This window comes from Nicotiana sylvestris, chromosome 2, assembly GCF_000393655.2.
Source record: "Nicotiana sylvestris chromosome 2, ASM39365v2, whole genome shotgun sequence".
NCBI lineage: Eukaryota > Viridiplantae > Streptophyta > Magnoliopsida > Solanales > Solanaceae > Nicotiana > Nicotiana sylvestris.
In genome coordinates this window covers 192022416-192038601 of record NC_091058.1, presented here as the reverse complement: position 1 = coordinate 192038601, position 16186 = coordinate 192022416, and the positions used below count along the sequence as shown (strand labels likewise).

Sequence of the window (16186 nt, the reverse complement as noted above, 5' to 3'; positions counted from 1 at the left end):
GCCTTCTTCGCGTTCGCGAAGGGCCTGTCGTGTTCGCGATGCACATTGGCCCAAATGTACGCGTTCGCGAGAAGTGCTCCGCGTTAGTGATAGTTCCTCCCTCTGACCATCGCGTTCGCGTAACACAAGCCCAACTCCACCAAACCCACAATGCTTCGCGTTCGCGGAGGAACAGTCGCATTTGCGAAGAACAATCTCCTCCCCTGTCCCAAACGACTCTTCGCGATCGTGAAGAAGCGTGCACCAGAAACCAACAGAAGCTAAACCAGCATTTCCTAAAGTTCAAAAATATCCGCAACCTATCTGAAACTCACCCAAGCATTGGGGCTCCAAAGCAAACATGCACACAAGTCCAAAAATATCATAAGAACTCGCTCGTGTGGTCAAGACACCAAAATAATACCTAGAACTATGAATCGGACACCAAAACGAATGAATTTCTCAATGAAACTTAAGAATATGAAATTTCTCAGCCGAATCATGTCAAATCAACTCCGTTTTACACCAAATTTTGCAGACAAGTCATAAATAATGTAATAAACTCATACCAAGTTCCGAAATCGAAATTCAAACCCGGTAACAACAAAGTCAAACTGCGGTCAAACTTATGAGGTTTTTAAACCTTTAAGCTTCTAGTTTTCAACAAACTATGATAAATCAAGTTAGGGACTTCCGAATTCGATTCCTGTCATACTCCCAAGTCCCAAATTATGATATGGACCCACCGGGACCGTCAAAATACTAATTCGGGTCTGTGTACACAAAACGTTGACCATAGTCAACTCAAATGAGTTTTAAGGCACGATTTCATGACATTTTTTTCAACTTTCTCATAAAAACCTTCCGGAGTAAGGACACAGACTGCGCACACAAATTGAAGAAGGCTAACGGAGCTATTCAAGGTCTCGGAATACAGAAATTAAGGGTAATACTATAAATGAACTATCGGGTTATGACAAGGAAGCATAACGCAAAATTCCATCCACAACACCCAAAATTTCCTCGAAAATTATTAATCATGCTAACAGACATTATTCCTAGATGTCAATTCATTTTATGGATGACAATTCAGAAAAAGGCTAGCAAGAGTGGACATGTTAATACGACGAGGACTGAAATCTCTACTGCACAGGTGACCTTGAAGAAAACACATACCTACCTCTTATTCGAGTGTTCTTATTCTGCACTTGTCTGGCAGAAATTGTTAAGCTAATTTGGCATTAAGGGACATATTGATCAATGAGAAGAAGAAGTGGCATGCCTTTCTCTGAGGGTGAACAGGAAGAACTCCTATTTTTATTTGCAGCTGTTGTTGTACATCATATTTGGTTGGAAAGAGACGATAGAAGATTTAACATATGAGGAGATACAATTTTGGTGGAGTTAGAGAAATTGCATTGCAGTTGCATATTGTAGTACACATGCAATGTAAATGAAAACAAAATCTGGATGGTTTTAAATAGTTTTCCATGTTAGTGGTCTATGTCACTATAGGAAGCTGTTTAATTTATATCCTTCGTCGAAGAAGATAAATTAAGTAGTTGATAGTGTAGCACATGTGTTGCTTATATGCATTAGTTTTTGGTTATATTCGAGGATCATGACTCTAGAGTTCAATAAGCGCGCAGATGGTGTATATATTTACTTCAGGTTGAATAAAAATTTTCTTTTGACCAAAAAGAATTGTTTTTATTGTTCTTTTAAGACCTTCCTAAAAAAATTCATTCCTTCCTAACGTTACCCTTTAGTTTTTAAACGAAAAGATGGATTTACAAATAACTCCAAGTTAAAAGATTACAAATATTGATAAAATAATGGTAAATTTAACTATTTGAAAAAAAAAACAAATTTAACATAAGTTACAATATTATTCACATAATAAAATAATAGGAAAAAAAATAGAACAAACGAAAATATATGCGACCAAGCAATTGTTTTTGAAGTGCATATAACATAAGACCTCAAAATACTGATTAATTGCTTTGTGTAATGTATAGTTTGTTAGAATATTTTTTTAAGCCACTTGATAGACAATATAACTGTAACGTTGCATTCTTTTAACGGTGTGTTTGATACCAAGAAAGATATGTCCCATCTAAGAGGTTTACTTAGAAAATAAGTGATTTCTTTACTTATTTCTAATTTTTAGTTAGTTAAATTATTTTCAATGTTCGGTGACTAAAATATTTTTCACTCTTCCATTGTAAGGGAAAAAATAGTTTTCTAACAATATTACAAGAAAATTCCCTATTTAGTTTTTATTTTAAAATGTACATACAAAAATCAAAGACAAATTAATTAATTTTCTATTAAAAGTGACTAAATTCTGAAGGTTCCAGTTAATGGTACTATTTTTGGTAAATAAAATGGGAAAATGTCCAGAAAGGTAGAAAGGTAGAAAAAGATAAAAGAAGAAAAACGCACCAGTCTGTTGTATTTCATTAGCAAAAGGGACAAAATTATTCCTTCACCAAAGAGTAAGGTTTGTACCAAGGGGAGATTGGTAGGTGTCTACCGCCGGCGCCGGTGGTTTGAGCATGAAACTTGACTTTCCTGGGCATGCCAAGGAAGTTATTTTCAGCTTTTTAAGAAAAAGTAATCTTCAAAAAAATATGTTTTAAAATATTTTGGCCTACCTAATATGAAAGGAAGATATTATCGTAGGTAGAACTTTTAATAGTTAGCCCCTAGATTTTCCTCGTAGATCGTCCAAATTACTCATTAACTCTTTTTATTTTTGGTTCCCCGTTGTCTTACTTCATTAAACTATTATGATGAGGAAAAACAAAGATTAATGCAACAATGCTTTAGTGGATTACATTACCTTGAGGAATCAAACAAACAAAAGAAAGATTACATTACCTTAGATCCTTATTATGGCGCGCAGTGCACTTGTGTGATACAACTAGTAGAACAACGCAAGCGCGTGCATTTACATAATAGAAAATTCCTTCCACGGGTTTAGCATACGCTCTAGTTTTTTGGGATAGTTTTTTATCAATAAATTTAATAAATGGGAACCTTAATTAGTTAGATGTCTTGCGCGGAAGAGAATGATATTAGTAATGCGGAATATGAACACTTAATTTTGATCGATGATAAACTCTCCTAAAGGACTTAGTTTTGTTAGTTTTTAGTGAATTTTTAGATATTTTTGTTCATTTATCCCCATTTATGTTGGATTTAGTTGCATTATTTTAAATTGCATACAAAATAAAAATGTTTTTTTTCTGTTATTAGTTCATTTTGAGGATTATTTGTTTAATTGATTGACCAGTTTGACAATGGATTAATAACTAATTGGCTAAGTGTTAATTATTTGATCTGTGGCTATTTGCTTTATTTGGTATAAATAAGAAGTAATTTGAATTGAAATGAAAGCTACAGTGTAACGACCCGACTGGTCGTTCTGAGTATTTTAACCCTTTTTTCCCTATTTGCAGAGTCGGATCCAGAATTTTAAGTATATGAGTTCCTAAAAAAATCTCAAGTTAATATATAGTAATAACTGGATTAATGGACTAGGTTCCAAGCTAAATGTTCTTCTACATTTATAGATTTCTCAATACAAATACAGGATCTAGACAAAAGTTACTGGATTCACGGGAATCCGTAGTTATTATGCTGGATCCGCCCTGCCTATTTGATGCTTTACATATGTGTATTTGTGGTTGCATGACTTGCGGGGTTGATTGGTTTGTTTTGCAAGAGTTTTGGTTAATTTCGGACACTTAATCCCTTAGTTGGAGGCTTAAGCTGTGAGAGTTAACCAGAGTTTGACTTTTGTACAGACAACTCCGGAATGATATTTTGATAGTTCCAATAGATTCATATGGGTATTTTGCACTTAGGCGTATATCCGGATTTGTGTTTGGAGGTTCCTAGATTATTTTGGCTTGAATTGCCGAAAGTTAGAAAGTTTGAAGGTTTGGAAGGTTGATAGGTTTAACCGAGGGTTGACTTTGTTAATATCGGGTTTGGATTGCAATTTTGGGAGTTGGCATAGGTCCATTTTCTCATTTGGGACTTGCATGTAAAATTTAAGGTCATTCAGAGTTGATTTGATATGGTTCGGTATTAGTTTTGGAAGTTGAAAGTTCAGTAGTTCATTAGGATTGAATTGAGGTGTGATTCATAGTTTTGATGTTCTTTGGCATGATTTGAGACCTCGAGTAGGTTTGTCTTATCTTTGAGATTGGTTGGTGTGGTCGGCGGGGGTTCGGGGGCTTCAGATTGATTTCAGACCATTTCCTATGATTTGGACTACTGATGATTGATATCTTGTTTCCTTTATAGCGATCGCGACTAAGGAGTCGCATTCGCGTAGCTCATTTTAGTATCGGGCAGGTTATGTTCTTTGCATTTGCAAAGTGGGGGCCGCTTTTGCAGAGTTTGGGGAAGCAGTGCCTTTGTGATCGCAGGCAGGGCTCTCTATTCCCGTAGAAGGGGAGGCTGGAGGGTCATTCAGGCGTAAAGCTTTCATGGTCAGGGAGAAAGAGTACGTTCGCATAGGCATAGTTGAGGTGGGCATCACGTTCAGGACTGGGATGTCGCGTTCGCGAAGAAGGGGCAACAACTGGGTTACGTTTGGTCTTCACGATCGCGAAGGTTGTTCCGTGATCGCAATGTGTATACTTGGGCAAACCACTAAGTATTCTATTTTGAGGATTTTGGTTATTTTATTGCATTTTGAGTTATAGAGCTCGGATTTGGATGATCTTGGAGCGAATTTTTACAATTTAGATTGGGGTAAATATTTTTTTACTCGGATATGTTTATATTTCATGATTTTGAATTAGCGGTTGTTTGATGAATCAAACTGAAGAAATTAGGAATTTTAGTAAAAAAATATCTAAAGTAAAAATTGATGAGTTGAAGGCCTATTTGAGGTCAGAGTTGGATGAAACACATATATTGGACTTGTATTGGAATAAGTGTTCGTAAGTTGTGAGTTTTGTCAAATTTCACTGTGCGCGCCTGAAGTTGATTTTGCATAATTAAACCAAGATCGTAGCTTTATCATTTGGGCTTGTTTTTTATGGATTTTATTGATCTTATTGAGTTGTTTTGGCTAGATTCGAACCGCCTAAAGTTGATTTACGTGGGAATGGCTTCTTAGAGTATTGGCTTATCTTATTTGAGGTAAGTATCTTTCCTAACTTTGTGTGGGGGAACTTCCCCTAAGGATTTGATCTAATTTCATTATTTGTATTATGTGGAACGACGTGTACATGAGGTATAGAGTGTGTACACGAGCGTATAAATAATCATTGACCGGATTAGACCTTAGGCTATTAATATGCCTTGAATTGAAACTATTTGTGCTCTTATTATTGTTCATACCCTTGTGTTATTATTGTGATTCTTGTTCGTATTATTGTTGAGCCGTGATTATATATTGTTATGGTTTTGATATTGTTGTTTGGGTGATGTGGTGGCATATATGCACGTGTGGTGGTTGATTATTGTGTTGTGTGGGATGCGCATGCAACAACATAAAAGTGGTGTGTGAATTGGTGCGCATGCGGTGAGATAAGGGGTTTATTCACATGTTGCAAGTAAGGAAAAATACTTCCTTGTAATGCACACGCGGCGAGATAAGGGGACTTATGCGCGTGAAGCTATATAGGGAAAATATTTTTGAATGTGAAGCTCGCGCGACGTCATAAGGGTGATTTGTGATTATGTTATGTGGTACTTCGGGGTGATTCTTGATGCTATTCTTGTCTTGGAATGGTATGATGTTGTCAATATGTCAATGTTTTACTTAAATGATTTCACTTTGTGTTTCACATAATTTGGTTAATTTATCATGTTATCACATGCTTATTCTTTATTGCTATTTATTTATTATGTTTTCCATTGTTAGTTTTATATTGATATTCTGCACACGGGGATGGATCTAGAATTTAAATTTTATGGGTTCAACTTTTAGGTTTTTAGTATTGAACCAATTATAATCTTAAAGTTATGGGTTCATCTCTACTATTTATTAAAATTCTGATAAATTTTTACACATGAATTTATGTTCTACATTGAGAGTTATGGGTTTAATTGAACTCATACCTATAACCTTATATCCACCCCTGTCTGCACAAGTTATTTGACTAGTGAGTGTCTTGACTTAAACCTCGTTACTACTCTACCAAGGTAGTTTTTATACTTATTGGTACTGATTATGGTAATACTATATTTCTGCATATTTTTGTGCATATCCAGATACTTCAGAGTGTGCTGGTCGTTAGTGGATTGATCCGAGTTGTTGTGGAGACTTCAAGGTATACCTATTGTTCCACTTACAGGCCTCGGAGTCACCATCATTAGTTGTTTTATTAATGTTTATATCTTTCAAATAGTGATATATACATTGAGATTTAAAATATGTATTTTTTGTAGAGCTTATGATTCCGTATTACCGAGTTTTTGGATTTATGATTTTGGCATTCCGTTGATGGTTATATTATGGCACCCTTCAACTTTTCATTAATATTTAAGTTGGTATTTTCTGTTGATCTTGTTATGTATTAGATTTACCTAATCTTAGGAATTAGGTGTCATCACGATCCTCAAGGTGAAATTTTAGATCGTGACATAAATATAAAATATTGCACAAGAAATGAACACAAGAAAGAGAGGCAGAATAATTTTGTTATTTCTCTTTTTCAGTGTCTACTCAATAGGTCAAAATATTCCTATCTATATAAATACATTCAAAAGTTATAAGTACATATTCTATTGAATGAGTACATGTATACAATGTAAGTTAAATAGACAGATAAATACATTCATCTTATTTGTAACACTCCCCTTAGACGTTCATCTAAAAGATAATGTACCTCGCTAAATTTTTATTAGGAAAAGTGTTACGATCCGGATTTTCCACCCTCGGAAATCGTGATGGCGCCTACTCGTGGAAGCTAGGCAAGCCGAGTATTATAGAATTATTACCCTTTTTATTAAACATGTTCGATAATTTAAAATAATAAGTGATTAAACAGCAACATAAATTAAATAACCGAAAATGCGGAAGACGAAAATTTTATAATTCAACCAAACCCTACTACATAATTTGAAGTACAATACTACCCAGAATTTGGTGTCACAAGTCACAAACTGTCTAAGAATACTACAAATAAGGTCTGAATGAAATACATAAGTCTGTCTCTGAATAAGTAAAAACAGAAAGAGAAAAGATAGGAGAAGACGCCAAGGCCTGCGGACGCCTGCAGGACTATCTCAGGTCGCCTGAATGGACTGAAGACAGCACCCTTACTGTGATCCAAATGCTCCGGTATCAGCATCCACACACATTGTAGAGTGTAGTATCAGCACAACCGACCCCATGTGCTGGTAAGTGCCTAGCCTAACCTCGGCGAAGTAGTGATGAGGCTAGGACCAGACTGCCAAATAAACTTGTGCAGTTAAATCATATACATCGGAAATAAAGACAGATAATTACAGCTAAAGTTGGGCGGGGAAAACATGTTGCATGGAGTAACAGATAACAACAGAATAACAGTAGAAAAATATAAGGAACGCCATGAATCAATTACCAGCAAAAGATAAGGAAATAAGGAAAACAAGTACACATGTAATACCGTTGCAGGCGTGCAACCCGATCCCATTTCATATAGTACCCTTGCAGGCGTGCAACCCGCTCTCATTTCTCATATTACCGTTGCAGGCGTGCAACCTGCTCCCATTTCACATATTACCGTTGTAGGCGTGCAACCCGCTCCCATTTTATTTATCAACACCAATCATAAAAGAATCCCGACAAGGAAATAGTAGTACAACAACAACATCCCAGCAAGGGAACAATAATGTAATAACGACATCCCGACAAGGAAACAATAATATAATAACAATATCCCGGCAAGGGAACAATAATATTACAACAACATCCAAGCAAGGGAACAATAATATAATTCTCATATGAAGCACGAATAAACCACAACTGAGTCATAAAAATTACAATACAAGACTCACGAGCATGTTTGACACCGACGTATAAATACTCGTCACCATGTATATACGTCGTACTTCACAGTTAACACGTAGTAATTAAGACTCGACTCCTAATCCTCAAGCTAAGGTTAGACCAAACACTTACCTCGAACTTCTACCGCCAACTCAAGCCTCAAACACCGCTTTTCCTTTAGAACTCACCTCCAAATTACTCGTATCCAGTCCAAATTGATTTAACAACATCAATAAATGCTAAAGAATTCATACCCAGTGCTTAATTATAGGTTTTCTATCATTTTTCCCAAAAAATCAAAAATCGACCCCGGGCCCGCTTGGTCAAAACTCGAGGTTCGAACCAAAACCCGATCACCCATTCACCCACGAGCCCGAATATGCAATTAGTTTCGAAATCCGACCCTAAAACGAGGTCTAAATCCCAATTATTCAAAAAGCCCTAACTCTACCCAAATTCCTAATTTCTACCATGAAAACTCTTGATTTTTGATTAGAAAGTGATGAAAAACATTGGGTAATTAAAAGAGTAAAGTATAGAATTGATTATCAACACTTTGGGGATGAATTTGTGGGAAGAAAATCGCCTCTAGGCCTTGGGAGTTCGAAAATATGGAGTAAAATAGGTTCTGCCCGGTTCTGGTTCTGTTTTAAAATAATTAGGCAGGCCTTCATCGCGTTCGCGATGGGTCAGGCCCAGATGACCATCACATTCGCATTCAAGGGCTCGTGTTCGCAGAGTTTCAACACCTCGAGCTTTCGCGTTCGCGGTCAGGTGGCCGCGTTCGCGTATAGTAAAATCCCTCTCCCCCTGCCCATGCCCAAAGACCTTCGCGTTCGCGATAACAGGTCCGCGTTCGCGAATGGAAGCACCCCCAAGGCTTCGCGTTCACGACCTGTTTCTCGCGTTCGCGTAGAAGGAAAATTCCTTCAGCCTGACTTACACTTCGCGTTCGCGAGAGTCCTTCCGCGAATGCGAAGAACAAAACTCCAGAATACTAGAAACTAAAAACCTGCAACTTTTTCTATGTTAAAAATCTTCCTAAAACTTTCTGAAACTCACCCGAGCCCTCGAGGCTCCAAACCAAATATGCATACTAACTCAAAAACATTATATGAACTTATCTGTGCGATCAAATCGCCAAAATAACATCTTAACAACAAATTTAGCATAGAAATCTAAGGAAAATCTCAAAACTTTCAAAGTTTCAAATTTCACAAATACGGGTCCGAATCACATCAAACGACCTACGTTTCTTACCAAATTTTATAGACACAACTCAAACATCATATTGAACCTGTACCGGGCTCCAGAACCAAAATACGGGTCAGATACCATAAAATTCAAATATAATCAAATTTCCAAAAACACTTATATTTTCAGTAAAACAATTTCTTTCAAAAATTCCTTTCTCGGGCTTGAGACCTTGGAATTCGATTCCGGGCACACGCCCAAGTCCCATATTTCCCTACGGACCCTCCGGGACCGTTAAATCATAGGTCCGGGTCCGTTTACCCAAAACGCTGACCGAAGTCAACTTAAATTAAATTTTAAGGGCCAAATTAATATTTTCATCACATTTCCACATAAAAGTGTTCCGGATGTACGCCCGGATTGCGCACGCAAATCGAAGTGAGGAAAAAGGAGGCTTCCAAGACTTCGAAATACAGAATTTACTCGTAAATCAAGTGATGACCCAAATAAGAAAAAGTTTAGTTAAAGGAAAATAGTATATATATCTTGTAACACGCATTAAGTGTTGCCTCATTAGAAACCTTACTAGGAAAAATCAATCAGGATAAAACCTTGGAAAAACCATGAATATCAAAACATTCTTTGGTCTAACTAATTTCAAGCTCTTTTTCCTGCTCTTCACCAACATTATATTTCAACTTGAATTACTGTGTAACAATTAGAGAGAAAAAAAGAGAAATATTGGTGAGGCATTGCTATTTTAGCATGCCATTAATAGTCATGAGTGATTCAGCAGCATAATACATGTCTAGAAAAGCAGTTGGTCTGAAAATAGATAGATCCGAATAGAAAGGAAAAACAAACCAAATTAATTATTAGTTCAACTTGTATTCACAGGTCGACCATTACACACCATGAGGTTGTTGAGTGTAACTGTGGGTACAATATTATACATGAAATGAGTTCACCTATTTCAAGAATAATGGATCGAATAATTAGCTACTGAAGTTGCGAATGATATCCGGGTATAGAAAGTAGTAAGACTCTCATGTTAGTACTGAATTCCTTATTATGTATGTAATTGGATTTCTTCATGGAAATCTTGTATAAATCTAATGCGTTAGCAATATTATAGCTCTTGATGCATGCAGATCACACGAACTACTTGCCAGTATAAACTACTATGTGTTATTGACATAACACTGATTTCAGTCTAGCCGCCATGAACAAAGTGAGGGATGTTGAATGTTTGTGTCTGGGTCGCGCTTCGCTACATGTGAGTTGACCCAATTCGTTTTGGAAGACATCATATTACAATAACCTCTTACGAGAAGTTATACTCCATACTATTTTGTGCCATCAGTTTTAATGCTTTCTTTTCTCTCCTAGAAAAGAGCTCAAACGTACTTCTTTGTGTGAGACATGAATTTTTTCTCTTGTTGTGCCAAATTAACACACATAATAGAAAAAATATTAGTTTGTAGGACTAAATTTTATTTCGAAGCAATTCAGAATGGACTTGGGGCAACTCTTTTAGTAGTAACTTTAACAATTTTCGCAGTGTTGAAAAGGGTACACCGTTCGTTGTTCGAATTGTTCTTACTCTATAATTTATTCTATCAGTACCCTCTTAATGGTGTCCATTATTTGTGGTCCTCTAATTTGTCTCGCAAAGAGCACATTTATTTTACAGAAAAGAAAAGGGTCAAAACTATCCCTATCGTTTGCTAAATGATTTATAAATACCCTCTGTCCTTCTATCCGTCCAAAGAAATACACTATATCCATCTATCCGTTAAAAAAAAACACGAAGTTAATTCTATTAATAAAAATACCCCCGCGACTAACGACAGAACTGGTGGATCTTTCATTTAATGACGTGACGATTTTTAATTGGGCCACGTGGCAATCTTTAACTAGAACAAAAAATGGATATTATTTCAACTCATTTACCTTATCCGACCCATTTACAAAAATGGGTAGTATCTATCACACCCATTCTCACTCATCTGATCTCCCCCTTTCTTCTTCTTCAATTGGGACACTGCATACACACAATAACAAATTAATTAAAGAATAGTTAAAACCCAAAATCAAATAACCCGAAATTCAAACCAGATTTTGAAATTTCTCCAATCAAACTCAGGATAAGTATTGAAACTCTTAAATGGAAAATCAACAGATACATTTGGGTGGTTAAGTAAGAAGACAGGGATCAAAACAAACCAAAAATCTGAAACAAAAAAATTGAGCCCAAATGCTAAAATTGTCCAAATATATCAATCAAATCTAGGAGAAATATTGAAACTTTGAAAGGGACAAGTAATGGAAATCTTTAAATTGTTAATAAGAAGACAAAAGAGCCACGAAATAACAGAGAAAAAATAACTACATATAACAGATACAAGCACACAAGAAAATTGAAACCAAGGTGCTAAAAAGCTTGAAATTATCACATTCTAGGATAAAGATTGAATCTATAAAAGGAAAAAAAAAAGTAAAGGGTTACCTTTGGGATGTTCATAAGAAGAAGAAGAGGAGGACAAACAGCCATGAATTGCAGATGAAGTGAAAGCCAAAGCCATATTTTCAAACACAAAGAAAGATTTGTTTCAACAAAGAAACGCCAAAAAATTCTTTGTGAGATGAGAGTGGGTGAGAGTGGGTGTGCTGCGTGATAAGGAAAAAGAGAGAAAAAAAAAAGCAAAGAAAAAGAAAGAAAATAGTTGGGCGGGTCAAATAAATAGGGTCGGACCAGGTAAATGGGTAAAAATAAGACCCATATTTGATTCTTCGTCAATAATGCCACATGACCCAATTAAAAATCGTCACGTCATTAAATGAAAAACCCACTAATTCTGCCGTTAGTCGTGGGGGTATTTTTGTTAATAAAATTTATTTCGTGTGCTTTTTTGAATGGATAGATGGACGGAATGTATTTTTTTGAACGGATAGATGGACGGAAGGTATTTATAAACCATTTAGCAAACGATACGGATAGTTTTGGTCCTTTTTCCGTTTATTTTATGGAGCATCATGAACGCATGGAGCCGAGGGCTTAGTTCGATTTGCCTAAATCAATAAATCATCATCATGTTATTTTGCCGACAGCGGGAAACAGAGTCAATGTACTATAAGATTTTTAATATCCGAGCACTATAAATAGCCAAAAGCTCAATTTTATATTTTAATGTACTTAAATATTATAAACAAAATTCCTTTTGAGCCCTTGATTTGTCAATTTACCGTACATTTATGTTGTTTTGGAAAGAAAAAAGTTCCTTTAATTTCGAATTTTGACATAATTTGGAACTACGTCTTTATTTTATACATATTGATTATATTGCTACAACTTATATTAGTATAACTTTGGACTTATAATTATACATAATATTCTTTGATATAAATGTACATATATCTTATTACTTTTTTCTTGAAGGTTTTTAAAAATAATTAATTTAATTAAGTGTGTCATATCTAACCAACTCGATCGGTTAAAAATTCCAATATAATCTATATAATAAAATTAAACACAAGAAAATAAGCAATCTATATAAAATATAAGAAAGTTCCAAATCCCTTTTACTTTCCTTTTTTCTTTTTCAAGAAAAAACAATCAGAAAGTTGTAATAATATCAACTACTTTAGTTGGTATTTGCAATTCAATTCTAATTATAACAACTAAAGAATAATTGGTCTAAACAATTGATAATAAGCTAAATTGTTTAGTATAGCCTATGTTTTAGCTCAACTTAAGGATGGTTTACTATTGTAAATGTTCAAATAATGCAAAAATTGGTTCTAATCATGACTTTAATGTCTCACAGGAGTTCAATAAACAAATGAGGATTTATGATGGTAATCAAGTGAAAAATGAAGTCAAATGACGAAAAGTTGAGCAGCAACATCTTAACAAGAGAAAACCCCACTAGCGCGGGTCATGCACTGGTCATGCGCTCCCGCGCTAGTTCAATTGTTTTGGACAGAAAGAAACCCCACTAGCGCGGGTCATGCGCTGGTCATGCGCTCCCGCGCTAGTCCTGTCCGGGAAATCAATTATTTGAGGGTAAAATTGGAATTCCTTCTTAATCCCACTCAATTTACATAAAGTGAAGCTCCATTATTGAAAAAGATCAGATTTTGAGGGAGAAAAAGCCATAGAAGAAGGGGAGCTTCATCTTGGAGCTAAGAAAGGAGAAGAAGAACAACATCTTGGAGCAAGGATTCAAAGAGTTCTTCTAAACTTTCTTCTATTTGTTTGTTTATATTATGTTTAAAACTTTTATTGTTGATTTTTGTATGATTATGAGTAGCTAAAAACTCTAGTATTCTTGGGTCATGGATGTTAGATAATTATGTTATTTGAAGCTTAGATTGAAGATCTTGAATTTATTGTTATGGGTTGTTTATTTGATTCTGCTTCTAATTATTTTACTGCGTAGCTAACAGTGAAATATTATTTACGAATCTTGAATTAAACTTGACAAAGGAAATTCTTGGTTGCATATAGAATCAAATAGAACAAGTTTTGAATCCTAGGCATCGGGTGAAAGATTCGCAATTAAGATAGACATATACTTAATTGCCTTGCTTGGTTGAAAAATAGGAGTTGTAAATGCATTTGAGTTAATATTAATACCATAGACATATAGGTATTAATTTAACTTGAATAGGTGCATAAGGACTCGACAGATTCTTATGAGTATTATTAACCATGTAATCAATAACCCGGATAATTCAATAAATCAATCTTAAGCTAAAATAGTAGCATGATCTCTAGCAAGTCCATGACCCTGGAATATCTTTACCCAAATTGTTATAAAAATATTGTGAAATTGGTGTAGTAATTTTGTGTTGAATTATTGTGCAATTGTTAAGTAAGTTGTAAATTGGTTCTTTATATATTTTGAGATAATTTAGCTTGAATTGATAATTGTTTGAGTCTACATCAGTCGAGAAGTTAATCACAATTTCTCGTGGGAACGATACTTTACTTACTACTATATTACTTGTCGATCGCGTACACTTGCGTGAGTGTTTTGGTCGCAACAAGTTTTTGGCGCCGTTGCCGGGGAATTGAAATTAGCTACTTGACTGTTTTAAGATTTTATTAGCTGTTAATAAAAATATAAATTTTTCATCTACTTTGTTTGTGTTGCGCAGGCTCTTCTCTTGAATGCGGAGGAGTAGAATCACAAACAACCTCTTCCCTTTTGATCCTGAAATTGAACGAACAATTCATAGAACAAGGAAGGAGTGGGAAGCTAGAAACAGAATAGAAAGAGAGTTGGACATTCAAGTTCAACCACAGCCAACAGTGATGGCAGGTAATCAAGAACGTGCGGTGATAGAAGCAGCAAGACCAAACCTTGCTAATATGACTCAGGCCATTGTGAAGCCTGAAATCACCGGTCACTTTGAGCTTAAACAGTACATGGTGCAGCTAATACAGTCCACTGGGCAATATGTTGGTCTATCTCATGAAGACCCACAAAGGCACATTCAAATTTTTTTGGAAATAACGGATACTTACAATTATCCAAATGTTTCCAAGAATTATGTCAGGCTGACCTTATTTCCCTTTTCATTATTGGGGGATGCTAGAGAATGGTTGCAAAAAGAGCCAGCTAATTCAATCCACAATTGGGATGATTTAGCAAAGGAATTCCTAATCAAGTTTTTCCCCACCAAAAAGACAAAGTTTTTGCGGAGTCAGATTCTTGGGTTTCAACAACGGGATGGTGAAACTCTTCGCCAAGCTTGGGAAAGATACAAGAAACTACTTCGGGATTGTCCTCATCATTGTCAAACTGATGAAGTATTGGGCCATACTTTTGTTGATGGATTAGACGAAACTTCCAAAATGAATCTTGATTCAGCTTGTGGAGGTAGTTGCATGGCAAAACCATACAGTGAAATACAACTTCTGCTGAATAACTTTACTGCTAATGATCATAATTGGCAAGGTGAAGGAGAACCAAGGAGAGCAATGAAACAGAAAGCAGGGTTACTTGAACTGGATGACATTTCCGCCATGAGAGCAGATTTAGCAAAATTGGCAAATCAAATGACCAGAATGACAATGGGACCATCACAACTAATGCAGCAGGTTCAACAAATGTCGATTTGTTGTGAAATGTGTGGCGATAATCACGCAAGTGACATGTGCCCAACGAATCCTGAATCTATTTACTATGTTGGGCAACAAAACAGAGGTCCGATGAATCAACAAGCCCAATATGGGAACACTTACAACCCAAATTGGAGGAATCATCCTAATTTCTCTTGGGGTGGGAATCAACCCAATCAGAATCAATATAGACCCCAAGGAAATTTTAATCAACCACAAAGGCCACCTCAGCAGGTAGAAGAAAATACAAATAATTTGTTGAAGAAATTGTTGCAAGACAACCAACAACTCAGAATAGACTTTAGAAATCTTGAAAGACAATTGGGACAACTAGCTGCAAATCAAAATACTAGGCCTACAGGTGCTCTTCCAAGTGATACAGAGAAAAATCCGCAAGTTAGTGCAATTACACTTAGAACTGGAAGGGAATTAGAAGAAGTTCCAAAGAAGAGAAAAGACAAGCTTGTACCTGAGGGTGAATTGATTCCCAAAGCAACACAGGAAGTAAGGAAAAATGATACAATTTCAGCACCTGTGAGTGTTCCAAGGCCACCACCACCTTTCCCACAAAGATTGCAGAAAAAGAATGACGATCGCATGTTCAACAAATTTCTCTATATGTTGAGTCAGATTCAATTGAATATTCCGTTGGTAGATGCGATTCGTGATATTCCAAAATATGCCAAATATATAAAAGACACTGTGGCTAACAAGAGGAGACTGACTGAATTTGAAACAGTTGCACTTACTGAAGAGTGCACTTCAAGGGTCCAAAATAAGCTTCCTCAAAAGCTTAAGGACCCTGGCAGCTTTACTATCCCTGTGAGAATAGGCAATGTTGATGTAGGCCATGCACTTTGTGATTTGGGAGCAAGCATAAA

General features: G+C 35.8%; 1 long non-coding RNA gene across 1 annotated transcript; it reads right to left on the bottom strand.

The window, feature by feature from the left end:
* Positions 1–7092: 7092 nt before the first annotated feature.
* LOC138886439 (uncharacterized) lies at positions 7093–11835 on the bottom strand. Its single transcript, XR_011405168.1, has 3 exons — positions 11685–11835; positions 11129–11219; positions 7093–7400 (listed from the first exon to the last, which is right to left on the bottom strand). It is a non-coding gene; the product is annotated as an uncharacterized lncRNA (long non-coding RNA).
* Between the last annotated feature and the right edge of the window lie 4351 nt (positions 11836–16186).